Raw genomic sequence first — 21,763 nt, forward strand, 5'->3', positions numbered from 1 at the left:
TATTGAAGTAAACTTGGAGTCACGTGATGACATGTTATGTGGTCCTTCCACCACGACTCGAAAAACCATGCACTTTATTATACTACAGATGAAATAAGTTATGATGAACTTCACAGGGTGGTGAAAGTACACGGGTATGAGTTTGATGCTCCTTTCCAATAAATATCGAGGGTCATATTCTGGTGACCTGATAATCGTTGCTTGGCTGCAGCTTGACAAATAAAAAGAATCTTGCTCTTTTGTCCATAATAATAATGTCATCATGTAGGCTTTACGTGCGCTCTAGCCAACAGTATGCAGATAACGCACATTCACCATATAACGCAACATTTCTTGTGAGAAAACCATCAGTTGGTTTTTTTAAAAAGCGATGGAATTTCTCAAGCAAGAATTTTGCTACGACTGTCTGTGAATTGTCTGTGGGGAGTGGAAAACTGAAAACTAGCTGTTACTGGCAGAGAGGTTTGGAACTGACTTTGTTATTGGTCTATTTAACCAATTTAGCGCATGGTGATGACACAATGAAAATCCAAAACCTCCGCCCATGCAAACCTACTGATTAGAAGGTCCTGTGTAGAATTTTCACACTTTAGCAATGTTAGTTTCATCAGTGGTTGTACAATATGATTTAAAACACAGGCAAACAGAATTTTGATTGAACTGGGCCTTTAATGGAAATTTTGAACTTGTGTTTCCATTGTGTTGAGAAGAGTCAAAACCAACAGAATGAAAGCAAAGCCATCTGAAACTATTTACAGTTGATAGAGTGCAGCAGGTTGCTCTCTCCCGTCCCCCGTCCCCCCGCTCTCTCTTATACACTCAGACACACACACACACACACACACACACACACACACACACACACACACACACACACACACACACACACACACACACACACACACACACTAGTACAGTTGGGATACCCAAATGATGACTTTGTTGATGATACCAGGTTGAGTATCACGATACTCAATACCAAAACAGTACCACGGCAACAAGAAAACAAACCCGGGAGAGTTTTCAAAATCACACTTTTTTTTATAGAAAAACAACAAAATTAGATGTGGTTTAAGCATTGTTGTGGTTTTCGAACATCAGTGGACCACTTTTGAGGTCTGGGAAAAATCAAAGAGACGTAGATTTTTGCGTATAGCTACACATGCACTAGCGGTGTTTCTGTAGCTCACATGTAATGGACTTTGCAAAATAATCACGACTCTGCCAGGTAGGCATAGGCTACTTTGTAGTTAACTTTTAATTGAGAAGGTTTTTGGGCGAACATTTCAAACTACCCCAAGACGGTTATCATTAGCATCGCTAACGGCTACGCAAAGTGGTAGACATGCACGCACCACACACACACACACACACACACACACACACACACACACACACACACACACACACACACACACACACACACACACACACACACACACACACACACAGAGAGTGGCATTCCTGTGCCGTTGCCTCGTCAGAAAGTTGCAAAGAATATGAATCACCGATGCATTTTGTTCATGTCACTTTAAAAACTTGGGCAAGTTATTGCATTTTCTAATAAATTCAATACATTTAGTTGATTTCCAAAACGTGATACACATTTGATAGAAGAACCGAAAGATCTGTTTTTAACAAACACACACAATCTTTCTCTCTCACACACACATGCTCTCTCTCTCTTACTATCACTACCACTCCACCACTTTTCAAAAGTGGCAGAGGATCTGTACACCCTAGCCGAAAGAGAAGACAGCAGTTTCACCAAGGGTGACACTCCTCAACTCAGAAAGAGAGACAGCGAGAGAGAGGGAGACAGAGAAACAGACAAAGAGAGACAGAGAAACAGACAGACAAAGAGAGACAGAGAAACAGACAGACAAAAGAGAGACAGAGAAACAGACAGACAAAAGAGAGACATAGAAACAGACAGACAAAAGAGAGACATAGAAACAGACAGACAAAAGAGAGACATAGAAACAGACAGACAAAAGAGAGACATAGAAACAGACAGACAAAGAGAGACATAGAAACAGACAGACAAAGAGAGACAGAGAAACAGACAGAGAAACAGACTGAGACAGACAGACAGACAGACGAGAGCAGACAGACAGACAGACAGACAGACAGACAGACAGACAGACAGACAGGACAGACAGGACAGACAGACAGACAGACAGACAGACAGACAGACAGACAGAGAAACAGACAGAGAAACAGACAGAGAAACAGACAGAGAAACAGACAGACAGACAGACAGACAGACAGACAGACAGACAGACAGACAGACAGACAGACAGACAGACAGAGAAAGACAGAGAAACAGACAGAGAAAGACAGAGAAACAGACAGAGAAACAGACAGACAGACAGACAGATCGACCGAGACAACCCTTTAATTTGGTGCTCCACAATCCTTCTATAAACCTCTCTCTTTGACTTGCTTACTCTCCGGTTCACTCTATCACCACTATGTCTTCAACCTGGTTCTCTCTTACCCTTCTCTCTATCCCTCTCTTTCTCAATCTCTATTTGATTATCTCTCCCTCTGTTTTAATCCTTCTCTTTGCCTCTCTCCCTCCCCCCTCTCTCTCACTCTCTCTCATACACACACACAGTACAACTAACCGTGTGGGGACACACAATTCAGTCCCATTCAAAATCCTATTTTCCCTAACCCTAAACCTAACCCGAAAACCTAACCTTAACCTTAACCCTAGCTCCTAACCCTAAAACTAACCCTAGCTCCTAACCCTAAACCTAATTCTAACCCTAACACTAAACCCCCTAGAAATAGCAGTTGAACTTGTGGGGACTAACACAATGTCCCCAGTTGGTCATTTACTTTTCTTGTATAGTTAAACACCCACACACACACTCCTCACATTAAGCCCACTTGTGCTCTGCCTCTTGGCATGTAGCCAGAGGAGAGGATGGGGTGAGGGTCATATTTCAGGGGGCCAACTGTTGGACACACAGTTAGTAGCCTGTTGCTGTTCTCTCTGTTCTTATACACACACACTTACTCTCTGGTTAGCGGGGGTAGGCATGGTTGTTCTATGCCTCAGTCTGTGTTGGCGGGGGCAGGCAGGGTTGTATGTCTCAGTCTGTGTTGGCGGGAACAGAGAGGGTTGTATGTCTCAGTCTGTGTTAGTGGGGGCAGGCAGGGTTGTATGTCTCAGTCTGTGTTAGTGGGGGCAGGCAGGGTTGTATGTCTCAGTCTGTGTTAGTGGGGGCAGCCAGGGTTGTATGTCTCAGTCTGTGTTAGTGGGGGCAGGCAGGGTTGTATGTCTCAGTCTGTGTTGGCGGGAACAGAGAGGGTTGTATGTGTCAGTCTGTGTTGGCGGGGGCAGGCAGGGTTGTATGTCTCAGTCTGTGTTGGCGGGAACAGAGAGGGTTGTATGTGTCAGTCTGTGTTGGCGGGGGCAGGCAGGGTTGTATGTCTCAGTCTGTGTTGGCGGGAACAGAGAGGGTTGTATGTCTCAGTCTGTGTTGGCGGGGGCAGGCAGGGTTGTATGTCTCAGTCTGTGTTGGCGGGGGCAGGCAGGGTTGTATGTCTCAGTCTGTGTTGGCGGGGACAGGCAGGGTTGTATGTTTCCTGAGCTGTTTTTGCTGTCTCTTTGTGCTCCTCTCCTCCTCCCACCTCTGTACACCGCTCTGGCAGAGCTGCCACCAGGTGGAACGGTTGGCTGCAGCGTCCTCCAGGTCTGTGGGGTTGATGTTGCACTTCTTCAGCACTGTTTTCAGCAGGTCCTTGTAGTGCTTCATCTGTCCCCCTGCAGACCGCCGGCCAATGTGTAACTGGCCATACAGGATCTTCCGGGGCAGGTGCTACGGAGACATTCTAATGACATGGTCGAGCCAGCGCAGTTTGTGTCGAGTGACCATGGCCTCCATGCTCCTGCAGTTGGTCTTAAAAAGTATTTCCGTATGGGGCAGACAGTTGCGCCAGGTGATTCCCAGGATGCATTGCAGGCATCCTATGTGGAATCGCTCGAGTTGCTTGATGTGGCGACAATAGGTGACCCAGGCTTCACAGCTGTAAAGAAGTGTGGTGATGCAGACGGCTTGATATATGGCCACTTTGGTGTGGAGGTGGAGATCCCTGTTTTGGAAGACCCTGCGTCTGAGGTTTCTGAAGGCAGCGGAGGCTTGTTTGATCCGGTTTTGAATTTCAGGGTCCAGGGAAATTATCTTCTTTTGCATTTCTCGACAGCTGAGTGGAACACTAGATAGGTGCGTGCGGTAGTCTATCCATGCAATTTTTTTGACACCTTTTCTAGACCTCTACACAGCTGGGGTGAGCAGTGTGGCTTCTAAATAGGGCTGCTCAGTCCCCCTCCCACACACACATACACATACATACAGTACCAGTCAAAAGTTTGACACACCTACTCATTCAAGAGTTTTTCTTTATTTGTACTATTTTCTACATTGTAGAATAATAAGTGAAGACATCAACACTATGAAGTAACACATATGGAATCATGTAGTAACCATTTTCTTTTTTAACAAATCAAAATATATTTTATATTTGAGATTCTTCAAAGTAGCCACCCTTTGCCTTGATGACAGCTTTTCACACTCTTGGCATTCTCTCAACTAATTGCTGCAAAGAAAACACTACTAAAGGACACCAATAAGAAGCAAAGACTTGCTTGGGACAAGAAACACGTGCAATGGACAATCGACCAGTAGAACTCCTGAAGGAGTTCCCACATATGCTGAGCACTTTTTGGCTGCTTATCCTTCACTCTGCGGTCCAACTCATCCCAACCATTTCAATTGGGTTGAGGTCAGGTGATTGTGGACGCCAGGTCATCTGATGCATCACTCCATCACTCTCCGTCTTGGTCAAATAGCCCTTACACAGCCTGGAGGTGTGTTGGGTGATTGTCCTGTTGAAAAATGATAGTTCCACTAAGCGCAAACCAGATGGGATGGCGTATTGCTGCAGAATGCTGTGGTAGCCATGCTGGTTAAGTGTGCCTTGAATTATAAATAAATCACTGAAAGTGTCACCAGCAAAGCACCCCCACACCATCACACCTCCTCCTCCATGCTTCGTGGTGGGAACCACACAAACGGAGATCATCCGTTCACCTACTCTGTATCTCACAAAGACACGGCGGTTGGAACCAAAAATCTCAAATTTGGACTCATCATACCAAAGGACAGACTTCCACCGGTCTAATGCCAATTGCTGTGTTTCTTGTCCCAAGCAAGTCTCTTCTTATTATTGGTGTCCTTTAGTAGTGGTTTCTTTGCAGCAATTCGACCATGAAGGCCTGATTCACGCAGTCTCCTCTGAACAGTTGATGTTGAACTCTGTGAACTCTGTTACTTGAACTCTGTGAAGCATTTATTTGGGCTGCAATTTCTGAGGCTGGTATCGCTAATGAACTGATCCTCTACAGCAGAGGTAACTCTGGGTCTTCCTTTCCTGTGGCGGTCCTCATGAGAGCCAGTTTCATCATAGCGCTTGATGGTTTCTGCGACTGCAGTTGAAGAAACTTTCAAAGTTCTTGACATTTTCCGGATTGACTGACCTTCATGTCTTAAAGTAATGATGGACTGTTGTTTCTCTTTGCTTATTTGAGCTGTTCTTGCCATAATATAGACTTGGTCTTTTACCAAATAGGGCTATCTTCTGTATACCACCCCTACCTTGATTGGCTCAAACACATTTAGAAGGAAATAAATTCCATAAATGAACTTTTAACAAGGCACACCTGTTAATTGAAATGCATTCCAGGTGACTGACTACCTCATGAAGCTGGTTGAGAGAATGCCAAGAGTGTGCAAAGCTGTCATCAAGGCAAAGGGTGGCTACTTTGAAGAATCTCAAATATAAAATATATTTTGATTTGTTTAACACTTTTTTGGTTACTACATGATTCCATATGTGTTATTTCATAGTGTTGATGTCTTCACTATTATTCTACAATGTAGAAAATAGTACAAATAAAGAAAAACCCTGGAATGAGTAGGTGTGTCCAAACCTTTGACTGTTACTGTAGATGGGTCAGAAAGCGGGGAATAACTCCCTCTGGTATCTCTGTGTGTGTAGTGTGTGTGGTGTGGTGTGTGATGTGTGTGCGTGTGTAAATCTGTGCTTTGTCGACAGGGTGTCAATGGACTGTGACCCTGGTATATAAGCAGTCAAGTATCTGACTATACTAGTAAAGTTGTGGTCTGCATTGACACACACATACACATCTTCGTCTTGTTGTGTTCCGTGTATATATCTTTATATATATATATTTTTATAACTTTTTCTTCGCATATATTTTTTTACATTTTTCTTAACCCCAACTTAAACATACTCTCATGCAACCCGCCTCACCCAATGTGGTATGGATCTGCTATTTTCTTTACTTTAGAACCGGAACCCCCATCAGAAGCTAGCCAGCTAACTAGCTACTAGCTAGTAGTCAGCTAGACACTGCTAAACTTTAGCCATGACAACTCCTGCCTGTCTGCACAGCGCGATAAATCCCAGAGCTTATCGGACTTCTTTTTCTCCATATCTCCGGAATCCTACCGCAAGCTCAAAACCTCTTCACCTGGATCATCGCAGCTAGCTGGCTGCTATCCGACTGGCTTCTCCTGGCTAACGTCTCTGTCCCGAAGCAAGCGCCAATTAGACTAGCTGAAGAGGTCCATCAGCCACTCCTTTGGCTAAAATACCTATTTTGCCAGTTGTCCTGGACCCCTTTTATTGCCGATACGGAGCCCCACCGATCCATCACGACTAGACTACCAACGTAATCCGCCCGAGGGGGTTTTTCAACAGGCTCCTCCGTCGCGACGTCCCCTGAATGCCCATCTGCTAGCCTGCTAGCCGCTGCCCGCTAGCTGTCTAGAACATACCGGACTGTTGGCTGAAGAGGTCCATCAGCCAATTTCTTGGGCTACTATACCTATTTGGTATAGGAGGAGCCTTTTTACTACACGGAGGCCTGCTGATCCATCACAACTGGTCTGCCGATGTAACCGCACAGGGGGGCTACAACAGACTTCTTCCGTCGCAACGTCCCTCTAAGGCCCTCTGCTAGCCTGCCAGCCCCGGCCCGCTAGCGTCGGAATCGCCGTGTCTCCAGCCACCCAGCTACTCACTGAACCCTATGATCACTCGGCTACGCATGCCTCTCCCTAATGTCAATATGCCTTGTCCATTGTTGTTTTGGTTAGTTATTGTCTTATTTCATTGTAGAGCCTCCAGCCATGCTCAATATGCCTCAGCTAACCCTCCTGTCCCATCTCCCACACATGCAGTGACCTCTCCTGGTTTAATTGATGTCTCTAGAGACAATACCTCTCTCATCATCACTCAATGCCTAGGTTTACCTCCACTGTATTCACATCCTACCATACCTTTGTCTGTACATTATGCATTGAAACTATTCAATCGCGCCCAGAAACCTGCTCCTTCTACTCTCTGTTCCGAACGTACTAGATGACCAGTTCTTATAGCCTTTAGCCGTACCCTTATCCTGCTCCCCCTCTGCTCCTCTGGTGATGTAGAGGTTAATCCAGGCCCTGCAGTGCCTAGCTCCACTCCCATTCCCCAGGCGCTCTCATTTGTTGACTTCTGTAACTGTAAAAGCCTTGGTTTCATGCATGTTAACATTAGAAGCCTCCTCCCTAAGTTTGTTGTATTCACTGCTTTAGCACACTCTGCCAACCCGGATGTCCTAGTCGTGTCTGAATCCTGGCTCAAGAAGGCCACCAAAACCCCAGAAATGTCCATCCCTAACTATAACATTTTCTGACAAGATAGAACTGATAAAGGGGGAGGAGTTGCAATCTACTGTAGCCTGCAGAGTTCTGTCTTACTATCCAGGTCTGTGCCCAAACAATTTGAACTTATACTTTTAAAATCCACCTTTCCAGAAACAAGTCTCTCACCGTTGCCGCTTGCTATAGACCACCTTCTGCCCCCAGCTGTGCCCTGGACACCATATGTGAATTGATTGCCCCCGATCTATCTTCAGAGCTCGTGCTGTTAGGTGACCTAAACTGGGACATGCTTAACACCCCAGCCATCCTACAATCTAAGCTTGATGTCCTCAATCTCACACAAATTATCAATGAACCTACCAGGTACAACCCCAAATCCGTAAACACAGGCACCCTCATAGATATCATCCTAACCAACCTGCCCTCCAAATACACCTCTGCTGTCTTCAACCAGGATCTCAGCGATCACTGCCTCATTGCTTGCGTCCATAATGGGTCTGCGGTCAAACGACCACCCCTCATCACTGTCAAACGCTCCCTAAAACACTTCAGCGAGCAGGCCTTTCTAATCGACCTGGCCCAGGTATCCTGGAAGGATATTGACCTCATTCCATCAGTAGAAGATGCCTGGTTATTCTTTAAAAGTGCTTTCCTCACAATAAGCATGCCCCATTCAAAAAATGTAGAACCAGGAACAGATATAGCCCGTGGCTCACTCCAGACCTGACTGCCCTTGACCAGCACAAAAACATCCTGTGGCGTACTGCAATAGCATCGAATAGCCCCCGCGACATGCAACTTTTCAGGGAAGTTAGGAACCATTATACTCAGGCAGTTAGGAAAGCAAAGGCTAGCTTTTCAAACAGAAATTTGCATCCTGCAGCATAAACTCCAAAAAGTTCTGGGACACTGTAAAGTCCATGGAGAATAAGAGCACCTCCTCCCAACTGCCCACTGCACTGAGGCTAGGAAACAATGTTACCACTGATAAATCCACTATAATTGAGAATTTCAATAAGCATTTTTCTACGGCTGGCCATGCTTTCCACCTGGCCACCCCTCCCCTGGTCAACAGCCCTGCACCCCCCACAGCAACTTGCCCAAGCCTCCCCCATTTCTCCTTCACCCAAATCCAGATAGCTGATGTTCTGAAAGTGCTGCAAAATCTGGACCCCTACAAATCAGCAGGGCTAGACAATCTGGACCCTCTCTTTCTAAAATTATCAGCCGAAATTGTTGTAACCCCTATTACTAGCCTGTTCAACCTCTCTTTCGTATCGTCTGAGATCCCTAAAAATTGGAAAGCTGCCGCGGTCATCCCCCTCTTCAAAGGGGGAGACACTCTAGACCCAAACTGCTACAGACCTATATCTATCCTACCCTGCCTTTCTAAGGTCTTCGAAAGCCAAGTTAACAAGCAGATCACCGACCATTTCGAATCCCACCATACCTTCTCGACTATGCAATCTGGTTTCCGAGCTGGTCATGGGTGCACCTCAGCCATGCTCAAGGTCCTAAACAATATCATAACCTCCATCGATAAGAGACAATACTGTGCAGCTGTATTCATAGACCTGGCCAAGGCTTTCGACTCTGTCAATCACCACATTCTTATTGGCAAACTCAACAGCCTTGGTTTCTCAAATGACTGCCTCGCCTGGTTCACCAACTACTTCTCAGACAGAGTTCAGTGTGTCAAATCGGAGGGCCTGTTGTCCGGACCTTTGGCAGTCTCTATGGGGGTGCCACAGGGTTCAATTCTCGGGCCAACTCTTTTCTCTATATACATCAATGATGTAGCTCTTGCTGCTGGTGATTCTCTGATCCACCTCTACACTGACAATACCATTCTGTCTACTTCTGACCCTTATTTGGACACTGTGTTAACCTGTTGTGGATAGGGGGCAGTATTTTCACGGCCGGATAAAAAAACGTATCCGATTTCATCTGGTTACTACTCTTGCCCAGAACCTAGAATATGCATATAATTAGTAGATTTGGATAGAAAACACTCTAAAGTTTCTAAAACTGTTTGAATGGTGTCTGTGAGTATAACAGAACTCATATGGCAGGCAAAAACCTGAGAAGATTCCAGGCAGGAAGTGGCCTGTCTGACAATTTGTAGTCCTTCTGTTGCATCTCTATCGAAATGACAGCATCTGTGCTGTTACATGACACTTTCTAAGGCTTCCATTGGCTCTCTAAAGCCTTTAGAAAGCAGAATGACGTGTCTCCTGTCTCTGGGCAAAGTACAGCAGCAGAGTTTGTAAGTGGACTGCCTGGGGACAGTGTGCATTCACGAGACCTCACCATTTTTTTTCTTTCACTCTTTGAATTAATACAACGTTGCCCGGTTGGAATATTATCGCTATTTTACGAGAAAAATAGCATAAAAATTGATTTTAAACAGCGTTTGACATGCTTCTAAGTACAGTAATGGAATATTTTGAAATTGTTGGTCACGAAATGCGCTCACGCGTTACCCTTCGGATAGTGACCTGAACGCACGAACAAAACGGAGGTATTTGGATATAACTATGGATTATTTGGAACCAAAACAACATTTGTTGTTGAAGTAGAAGTCCTGGGAGTGCATTCTGACGAAGAACAGCAAAGGTAATCCAATTTTTGTAATAGTAATTCTGAGTTTAGGCTGCCCCGACGTTGGCGGGTCTGAATAGCTAGCCTTGATGGCCGAGCTATGTACTCAGAATATTGCAAAATGTGCTTTTGCCGCAAAGCTATTTTAAAATCTGACATAGCGTTTGCATAAAGGAGTTCTGTATCTATAATTCTTAAAATACTTGTTATGTATTTTGTCAACGTTTATCATGAGTAATTTAGTAAATTCACCGGAAGTTTTCGGTGGGTATGCTCGTTCTGAACATCACATGCTAATGTAAAAAGCTGGTTTTTGATATAAATATGAACTTGATTGAACAAAACATGCATGTATTGTATAACATAATGTCCTAGGAGTGTCATCTGATGAAGATCATCAAAGGTTAGTGCTGCATTTAGCTGTGGTTTTGGTTTTTGTGACATATATGCTTGCTTTGAAAATGGCTGTGTGACTATTTTTGGCTGGGTACTCTCCTGACATAATCTAATGTTTTGCTTTCGCTGTAAAGCCTTTTTGAAATCGGACAATGTGGTTGGATTAACGAGAGTCTTATCTGTCAAATGGTGTAAAATAGTCATATGTTTGAGAAATTGAAATTATAGCATTTTTAAGGTTTTTGTATTTCGCGCCACGCTCTACCATTGGATATTTGGCGAGGAGTTCCGCTAGCGGAACGTCTGTCCTCAACAGGTTTAACTAACCTCTAGACGAGCTTCAATGCCATACAACTCTCCTTCCGTGGCCTTCAACTGCTCTTAAATGCAAGTAAAACTAAATGCATGCTCTTCAACCGATCACTACCAGCACCTGCCTGCCCATCCAGCATCACTACTCTGGACGGTTCTGACTTAGAATATGTGGACAACTACAAATACCTAGGTGTCTGGTTAGATTGTAAGCTCTCCTTCCAGACTCACATTAAGCATCTCCAATCCAAAATTAAATCTAGAATCTGCTTCCTATTTCACGACAAAGCATCCTTCACTCATGCTGCCAAACATACCCTCGTAAAACTGACTATCCTACCGATCCTTGACTTTGGCGATGTCATTTACAAAATAGCCTCCAAACACTTTACTCAGCAAACTGGATGCAGTCTATCACAGTGTCTAACATACAGGTAACTGCCAAAATAAAACAAACACTAAAAGGATACAAAGTATATTTAAAGCAGGTTCTTCCACACAGGTGTGGTTCCTGAGTTAATTAAGCAGTTAACATCCGATCTCTGTCTTTGTTCCTCTTTCTCGCTCTCTATCGCTCCCTCTCTCATTCCCACTCTGTCTTTCTCTCTATCGCTCTCTCGTTCTCTCTGTCTTTCTCCCTCTCCTCTGACCATGCAGGCAGAGCAAGCCGTGACAGCAACTGCCACCTCGCCACACCATTTGTGAAATTATTCAAATGAGGCTATTGTTTTGTTGTTTACTGACTTGAATGGCTAGACAAACAAAAGGGAACATGTTTCAATTATTCATTAACAATCTCCCTTCCCCTCTCTCTTTCCCTCTCTCGTTCACTTTTTCTTTTTTCCTTATTTTCCCTCTCTCTTATTACCTCTCTCTCAATCCCTATCCCCCTTCCTCTTCCTCCCCCGCTTTCTCCCCCTCCATCCACACCCCCTCCCACCCTTACCTTCCCTCTCCTCATAGGCATTATGAAAAGCAGAGCCATTAAGGAATGTGTCCCTTCTTGTGATGTGGAGCATATTACAACCATTCATCAGAGGAAGGGGACACCTGACAGGCCGGCAGACAGAGAGCAGTCTCTGGAATCACATAAAACCATGTCCCTACATACAAAAGTATGTGGACACCCCTTCATATTAGTGGACTCTCCAATTTCAGCCACATCCGTTGCTGGCAGGTGTATAAAATCGAGAACATGGCCATGCAATCTCCATAGACAAACACTGGCACTAGAATGGCCTTACTGAGCTGACAAGGTAAAAATCTGTCGTTCTGCCCCTGAACAAGGAAGTTAACCCACGGTTCCTAGGCTGTCATTGTAAATAAGAATTTGTTCTTAACTGACTTGCCTAGTTAAATAAAGGTTAAATAAATAAAAAATAAAAAAATAAACTGAAGAGATCAGTGACTTTCAATGTAGCACTGTCATAGGATCCACCTGTCCAACAAGTCAGTTTGTCAAATTTCTGCCCTGCTAGAGCTGCCCCGGTCAGCTGTAAGGGCTGTTATTGTGATGTGGAAAAGTCTAGGAGCAACAACGGCTCAGCCACGAAGTGGTAGGCCACACAAGCTCCCAAAATGGGACCGCCAAGTGCTGCAGTGCGTAGTGCCCAAAAAACGCCTGTCCTCGGTTGAAACACTCACTACCAAGTTCCAAACTGCCTCTGGAAGCAATGTCAGCACAAGAACTGTTCCTCGGGAACTTCATGAAATGGGTTTCCATGGGCGAGTAGACGCACACAAGCCTAAGATCACCATGCGCAATGCCATTCGTCGGCTGGAGTGGTGTAAAGCTCGCTGCCATTGGACTCTGGAGCAGTGGAAACTCGTTCTCAAGAGTGATGAATCATGCTTCACCATCTGTCAGTCCCAAGGACGAATGCATATTGCCAACTCTAAAGTTTGTTGGAGGATGAAAAATGGTCTGGTGCTGTTTTTCATGGTTCGGGCTAGGCGCCTTAGTTCCAGTGAAGGGAAATATTAATGCTACAGCATTACATTCTATACGATTCTGTGATTCCAACTTTGTGGCAACAGTTTGGGAAAGGCCTTTTCCTGTTTCAGCATGACAATGCCCCCATGCACAAAGTGAGGTCCATACAGAAATTGTTTGTCGAGATCGGTGTGGAACAACTTGACTGGCCTGCACAGAGCCCTGACCTCAACACCATCAAAAACCTTTGGTTGGAATTGGAACGCCGACTGCGAGCCAGGACTAATCGCCCAGCATCAGTGCCTCACCTCAATGCTCTTGTGGCTGAATGGAAGCAAGTCCCCACAGCAATGTTCCAACATCTAGTGGAAAGCCTTCTCAGAACAGTGGAGGCTGTTATAGCAGCAAAGGCGGGGACAACTCCATATTACTGCCCATGATTTTGGAATGAGATGTTCAACAAGCACCTGTCCACACACTTTTGGTCATGTAGTGTATCATTCTTAGTATACACTCTACCAGGTGTCGAAAGCGTTCCACAGGGATGCTGGCCCATGTTGACTCCCAATGCTTCCCACAGTTGTGTCAAATTGGCTGGATGTCCTCTGGGTGGTGGACCATTCTTGATACACATGGGAAACTATTGAGCATGAAAAACCCAGCAGCGTTGCAGTTCTTGACACACTCAAACCGGTGCGCCTGGCATCTACTACCATACCCCATTCAAAGGCACTTTAATCTTTTGTCTTGCCATTGAAGTGGATTTAACAGGTGACATCAATAAGGGATCATAGCTTTCACCTGGAGTCACCTGGTCAGTCTATGTCATGGAAATGCACCGATGATCCATGCCGTGCAAAAAAAATGAAAAATATGTTTTAAGTGTAAATGTTACAACAACCTATAGCTACGTTTTGTTATTTGGAGTTATTAAATACTTTTTAATTAGGATCGCAGCATATTATGCACATCTGCAAACATAGCAGCAAATGCTGGACAAATATTATTGATCTCTTTTGTTTTAATATGTTAAAATACACAACATCCTATGCACCAGAGTATGTGAGCAGAGAGGAGCTAGAGCGGACTGAAGAGCTGAGCATGCCCAATTTGACTGGAGCATGAAGCGAGATCCAGCCTCGACCTTTTTCGCTCCTGTAGCGGTCACTTCACGAGCTCAGGGCATGCCCGGCCCAGCATGCATTTGTAATCTACTTGTGTGCTGCTATAGCCCCTTGCTTTAGCTACTGTCAAGAAGTTCCCTAAATAATTCCATAAAGAAACACACAGGTGCTAAATCAAGGTGATTTTCAAAGATGAGGACCAAGAGCAAGAGAGGGAGTGCGGTGATTTAGTGTTCACAAATAAATAACCATTGTGGAATATGAAAAGACACGTATCCCAAAAGCATGCTACGTGCACATGCTAAAAGAACGGAACGAGGTGGGTAGATAACTAAGTGTGTCATTGTAGCAAAGTATTTATAAACTAAAAATCTGATCTCTTTAAGGTTTTGTTCATTTTCGTTCTGTTATCTATACAATAGGCCTGGCATATTCCCACGTTCAAGGAGCTTTCCGTTTTGATTGGGTTATTTTGCCTAAAAACCATTAGGCCTACCTATAGAAAATGTTTAAAAAAACAACTCTGCATCTCTGCCCAGCCTGGCAAGAGTGGCCAAACTGGTGTTCAGCATCCCCAGTGGCTCGTCAAGTGTGGAGGCACCATCGCATGAACCTGAAGCCACAGACTGGCCAAATTCCTGTTTCTAAAAATGAATTCAAAAAATGAATTCAAAAGCACTAATAAGTAATTTTTTGTTTAATTTGTATTTCATTCTAAGTAAGTCACAGCCTATATGTGAAATTTATAGACTATAACGATTTAATACAAAATGAATGTTGTTTAAATGCTGAGGGCTTTATGTCCCTACCAGCATATTGTGTCTTACTCGCAAATGCATCACAATGAATTTCTTTGTAGGTTATAGCCTTGAAATAAATGAAATAATATAGCCAAAATAATTCATTTTCGTTCCTTCTTAGACTGCCTGTCTGGCTCCTGACCTATTTAGAGTGTTTATATGATGTTTAATATGACATGTAGCCTATTTGAAATGATGTTCGCTTCTTACATTCACCTTTTCATGTTTATTCAAATACTTTCATTTAAATCCATATGGTTCGATTTCAATACTTAAAAACCAATTGGTAGGTTCAGGTAGACACAAAAATAGATGGGTGTTGGTTAAATTGTTATTTTAATGAATAGGGTCAATTTGGAGCAGCAGTTTTTTTCCTGCTGCTCCAAATCGTTTTTTAGCGGAGCTGTAGGAAAGCACATGGCGAGCAAGCACTGCTCCATGAGCGATAAGCGAGATTTCCAACCGCTCAACTCTGCTCACATGCTCTGCACATACGTGGACATTATAAATTGTTATATTTTTTCAAATAAAACAATGGCCGGTTTGTGTCACAGTTGCACATGTTTTTGTAAAAACAATGAGGCTATGTCTGGCCTGCCAATTCGTTGTGTTTTTTTCAATATTGCCCGTGCTCTGACTGAGACTGACACCCCAGGGCTAGCGTAACAATCTATATAGCTAGCTATTTATTTAGCAAGCTACAAACACAGAGCCTAACGTTAGCTAACTAGCTAGCTGCTTGGAGGATGTCATGTCATGTCATTGGAGGAGTGGGTGAGTGACAGACTTTTTCCCCTCATATCGTTTTCGGTGGCTACAGCTAGAGTACAAGTGTCATTTGGTTAGCTAACAAGAAATGTGAATCACTTTGCTATCTATCTAGCTATGCTGAACTTGAACAACTGTTATCCACAGTTAGCATATCTCTTAGTTGTCAATCAAATGTATTTGGCATCGATCAAATGGGCGGGCTGGCAGGCAAGTTCCCATTCAGTTGTCAAAACATGGGTTGTAACAAGCATGCATTGGCAGGCAAACTGCAGTAGGATGAGCAGGCCACTATTCCCCATCGTTCATCAGTGCAATTTTGATGGCCAACTAGCTTAAAAAGTTTGAGAAGGTTTATCTAATGTTCCCTCATTAGATTTTAGCTCATCTCACTCTGGCTAGCATTAGATGTTGATCTTATTGATGTGCATAGGCAACTGAGGGAGAGAGCCTACCTATTCATGGTTGTTTGATCAATAGGAAAGTGAAGTTCCCAAATGTAAGAGGACATCCGTGATATTTACAGTACATATTTGCAGTAATCCATTAAGGTGTATTTTCTGGCTTTTGGAGAATGCATTCTAATGATCTAAAGTCGCGCTGTTGCTACTGCCTGTAAACACACAGTCCAGTTCAAAGTGAATGAAGGCCCACGTGGCAAATGGCTTATTTGCATATAGACCTACTGTAGCTCTGATTGGCTATGGAGCACCAGTCTGCGTAGACTCCAGTCCTAGACAAGACAGATTTTTATTTGGTTTTATTTACTGCAGTGACTATTAATTGTCCAAACGTATGGCAGCTTCCCCACTGTATATTGCTATAGAACTTTCGCAAATGCCTTACTATATGTAATTCCCAAACATTCTATGAACTTATAAAAACGTGAAAATGACCACATCTACAATGGCTTGCAAAAGTATTCACCCCCCCCCCCTTGGCAGTTTTCCTATTTTGTTGCCTTACAACCTGGAATTAAAATAGATTTTGGGGGGGTTTGAATCATTTGATTTACACAACATGCCTACCACTAAGAAGATGCAAAATATTTTTATTGTGAAACAAACAAGAAATAAGACAAAAAAAACTGAAAACTTGAGCGTGCATAACTATTCACCCCCTCAAAGGCAATACTTTGTAGAGCCACCTTTTGCAGCAAATTACAGCTACAAGTCTCTTGGGGTATAAGCTCGGCACATCTAGCCACTGGGATTTTTGACCATTCTTCAAGCTCTGCTGGTGTACAGCAATCTTTAAGTCATACCACAGATTCTCAATTGGATTGAGGTCCGGGATTTGACTAGGCCATTCCAAGACATTTAAATGTTTCCCCTTAAACCACTCGAGCGTTGCTTTAGCAGTATGCTTAGGGTCAATGTCTTGCTGGAAGGTGAACCTCTGTCCTAGTCTCAAATCTCTGGAAGACTGAAACAGGTTTCCCTCAAGAATTTCCCTGTATTTAGCGCCATCCATCATTCCTTCAATTCTGACCAGTTTACCAGTCCCTGCCGATGAAAAACATCACCACAGCATGATGCTGCCACCACCATGCTTCACTGTGGGGATGGTGTTCTCGGAGTGATGAGAGGTGTTGGGTTTGCGCCAGACATTGCGTTTTCCTTGATTGCCAAAAAGCTCAATTTTAGTCTCATCTGATCAGAATACCTTCTTTCATATGTTTGGGGAGTCTCCCACATGCCTTTTGGAGAACACCAAACGTGTTTGCTTATTATTTTCTTTAATCAATGGCTTTTTTCTGGCCTCTCTTCCCTAAAGCCCAGCTCTGTGGAGTGTATGGCTTAAAGTGGTCCTATGGACAAATAATCCAATCTCTGCTGTGGAGCTTTGCAGCTCCTTCAGGGTTATCTTTGGTCTCTTTGTTGCCTCTCTGATTAATGCCCTCCTTGCCTGGTCCGTGTGTTTTGGTGGGCGGCCCTCTCTTGGCAGGTTTGTTGTGGTGCCATATCCTTTCCATTTTTTTAATAATGCATTTAATGGTGCTCCGTGGGATTTTCAAAGTTTCTGATATTTTTTTATAACCCAACCCTGAACTGTAGAGCTCCTTGGTCTTCATGGTGCCGCTTGCTTGGTGGTGCCCCTTACTTAGTGGTGTTGCAGACTCTGGGGCCTTTCAGAACAGAACATATACTGAGATCATGTGACAGATTATGTGACACTTAGATTGCACACAGGTGGACTTTATTTAACTAATTATGTGACTTCTGAAGGTAATTGGTTGCACCAGATCTTATTTAGGGGCTTCATAGCAAAGGGGGTGAATACATATGCACGCACCACTTTTCAGTTTTTTAGAATTTTTTGAAACAAGTTATTTTTTTCATTTCACTTCACCAATTTGGACTATTATGTGTATGTCCATTACATGAAATCCAAATAAAAATACATTTAAATTACAGGTTGTAATGCAACAAAATAGGAAAAATGCCAAGGGGGGTGAATACTTTTGCAAGCCACTGTAAGTGCTCAGTTCTCAGTAAATGTAAAAAAATAAAAAGATGGTTGTCATATTCTTCCTGGGGGTGTTTATGAACAGATTTTAATAAGATTTAATGTTGTTAAATGCTGTCAATTCCACTTTAAAGCTGGTAAATAAAACTGTTGCCGGCCAAAGTGACCGGGAGAATTTGTTTCTGCTAAATAATAATAATAATAATAATAAACCTGAATGTTTTATTTCACATTATGAGTCATGTTTTACCTTGCTTCAAAGTAGCCTATAGGCAAAATCCGACCATGTAAATGTGGAGGTAATTATTTTAAAAAGACTTCATAGGCGGCGCCTGAGTTTCCAGTTTGGGGAAGCTTACAATTTATCCTCCCGTTCTGCATGCCAATTATGATTTTAATTTGTGCAGTTTCATTTCAATAATAACGTTTTGGTTTCGCAAAATCATTGTTACCTGGTTAATCATAAAAATCTGGATTAAAATGATAAAAATCTAAAAGTTGAAACTCAACTAATGCGAGATCACCAGCCTCTGCCATATGGACAGACTGATACACCGTGATCCATTGGCGGCTAAAGAAATGAGCGCATGGAACTCATAGCCTATAGGCCAATGCAGCAGCAGGCCTATAATTTCCATTGCTCTTTCACACCGAGGATTGGTGATTATCGAGGGGGAGATTGTTGTTAAGATTTTACTGTGAGGAACTATAGTTTTAATGTATTATTTAATGTATTATCATTCGCAATGGATGTTAAAAAAACCACTACGCTCGCTCAGGCGCACACGCTCCCTCAACATTATCAGGACAGAGAAACCAGATACATCCTCATTGCTTACATGGAGCTCTCCAAACAAAAGACAATGGAAAAATTGACAAATCTTGTAAATTATGGTTATGAAATAAACCAAAACTTGTTTCTCACAATTGTAGCAGATTGTGAACTCTGCAAACCACGTTTCCACTCCGAGAATGGGAACTGTAAATAACTGTAATTAATACATGCATTAACCAATTTTTTATATATGCACTAGATGGCTGACAGGGGGCGCTGTTTTGAAGCCACAGCGCCACCATCTTGGCACTCCCCCACCATTGTAAAAAATACTTTGGAAGCTCGGGAAATGCATTTATTAATGTTTACATTTATTCTATTACAGACACCTAAATGCGTACTTTTAAATGATATTATGTGAGCTAAATGTAAACATTTAACATTTGAAAATATATAGAAACAGTTTCCTTAAAGTATAATTACTGTCCCCACTACAACAGAGAAATCCTTAGACATGTAATTCTGTCCTGTAAACATTTAATTGAAATACTGTAGAATTCCATTCATTCCTATGGAGGACTACTTTTCTGAGGTGTGCCAATATAGCCGACCGGTGGCATCAATCCTCTCATGGGCCAATACATTGCATCAGCAATCCAGGGATTGTATACATCATTGGCATTAACAGAAACGAATGTATCCAGATGACGGGGATTAAGAATACATTTACTACTGGTGACATATGTAATGGGGAATTGATTAAAAAAAATCAAAGGGCAAACAATTCACACAATGAAACAATGAATGCACAAGAATTGATGGGAGACAGCTGAGTCCTTCTGGAGAGAGACTCGCCTATATCTTCGCCACGCGCCCCTCCCCTTCTTGTTGATGCAACAGTTTAAATTATACTCAAGACACATTATCTTCATACATATTTTAGATGCTTTTCACTGACAGCCCTAACTCAATAAGAAACTAGGCCTATTGCCACGCGCACTGCCCAAACTACGGCCTTCCCAAATAGGCATAGGCCTACGAGCTTGTGATTTTAAGCAATCCACATCTATTTTTTAAAAGAAGCTAAGGACCGTGGATTCCTCTGTAGCTAAGTCATGGTTTCTGGTGAAGTATAATGAATGATTTTACTTATTTCTGTATAGACAGGAGTAATTATATAACTTCCTTATTGAATCCAGAGTTATGCCATTTCTCTCATGTTCTACTGTTTTTCATATCAACTTTATTTTATTGTCCAGAAGCCATGGGAACAATCCTAGTCATATTAGCAACCTATCCTGGTTGTTGCATCTTTAGATTCCCCTTTTTTCTAAGTTTCAAACAGAAATGTTCATCTCTGTCACATATGGAACTGTCATCAGGTGTGCTGGTTAGAATGGGGATTTCACACTAATTGCATTTTGACAAATGTTTGAAAATGATGTTTTATTGGCTGCTTCATTACATGAGTTGCATGTTCTGTTAAGACTCATTACCATAATCTAAATGTGATTTCTGACATTCTAAGCACCATGGCTATGCACCCAATGGATTTGGATCCGGTAAATTTATCAAATGACTGGTAAATTAGAATCTTCCCAGTCACGTTGTCTGGCACCACATTCTCCTAACGGAAGCCCTGACAGACACACACACACACACACAGGAGAGGAGAAACACTGGGATGCTGCCCTTTGTGTTACAGGAATACATTTTCCTCAAGTCAACATTATGAAGAGAGAGAAAGGGAGGGAGAAAGATGGAGGAAGAGAGAGAGAGGAGAGAAAATGGGAGGAGAGGATGCAACTTTCCTTTCAATGTGCACCCTCCCTTTCTCTGACTGGCTGTCAACCTCAGTTTCAAGCTTCACACCCAATCCTCTCTCTTCTGTGAAAGGTGTTAGTCCTTCAATCCAAGCAGAGAAAACATTTCCCCTGGTGTGACTTGTTTTCATTGTGCAGCCATGACAACAGCTTTCCCAATACATAAAAAATCATTAAACTGGGAAAGCACTTCTGTATGTGTGTCTGTCAGACCAGAGTTCAAACACGTTTATTTGATTATTTGTAATTTAAAATACTTATTTTCTGTGCATTTGAGTATTTTCAAATACATTATTTCAAATACTCCTAGGGCCTGGGTTCAATACAGGAGTATTTATTTGAATTTCAAAATACTCTGTGTGTTTGTGTATTTTCAAATGCATGCCAATACCTTCCAAGTGTATTTCTAAATACATTCCAATATTCAAATACTTTCAAATAACAAATATCTGAATATCAACTTCAAAATGTATGTGTAAGTAATTTAAATAATTTAAATAGTATTTGAACCCAGGTCTGGTGTGTGCGGGGGTGTGTGTAGGAAGAGGATAAGAGGGGTCGTTTGCCTACCTGTGTGGACTCTGACCTGGGCTGGGAGTGATGTCACAAGCCCCCCTCACCCCCACCCCTCCCTTCATGTATATCCTTCAGGAGCGGTCCTCACTGGTCTTCACCGTACACCGGACCTGACAGAGAGAAGGAGAGGGAAGGGAAATAGGCTGTTCAATTTCTGCAAAGAGCTACAAGTTTACAAAGATTGTTCCTGCTGCGAAAATGCTGTGTGTGTGTAAACCCGGGTCATAGTGCGTGCCTCGAGATATTAGTTGTTAGCCCACTGAGCTAAAGCCTCGGGTACTAGCTCTGGGAGGTCACACTAGTCTTCAAGTTTACTCATCATATGAGCATAGTCCAAAGAACCACCTCTATCACAAGTGCATTCTGCAGAAATATGCAAATATGTCTGTCTGCAGCACCCTTTCATCCAAGTGAAACGCCACGGTGAAATCCTCAAAGAAA

General features: G+C 43.0%; 1 protein-coding gene across 4 annotated transcripts in view; it reads right to left on the reverse strand.

Annotated features, from left to right (window-relative positions):
- The window catches only part of LOC106608394 (zinc finger MIZ domain-containing protein 1), a 195,969-nt gene that overhangs the window by 102,806 nt on the left and 71,400 nt on the right, over window positions 1-21,763 (reverse strand). For all 4 annotated transcript variants that reach the window (XM_045722019.2, XM_045722012.2, XM_045722017.2 and 1 more), the window contains exon 2: window positions 21,317-21,432. The gene's annotated coding sequence lies outside the window, so the exon portion shown is untranslated. The remainder of the gene's footprint in view (window positions 1-21,316; window positions 21,433-21,763) is intronic.

Source organism: Salmo salar, chromosome 01 (genome assembly GCF_965601325.2).
Source record: "Salmo salar chromosome 01, fSalSal1, whole genome shotgun sequence".
NCBI lineage: Eukaryota > Metazoa > Chordata > Actinopteri > Salmoniformes > Salmonidae > Salmo > Salmo salar.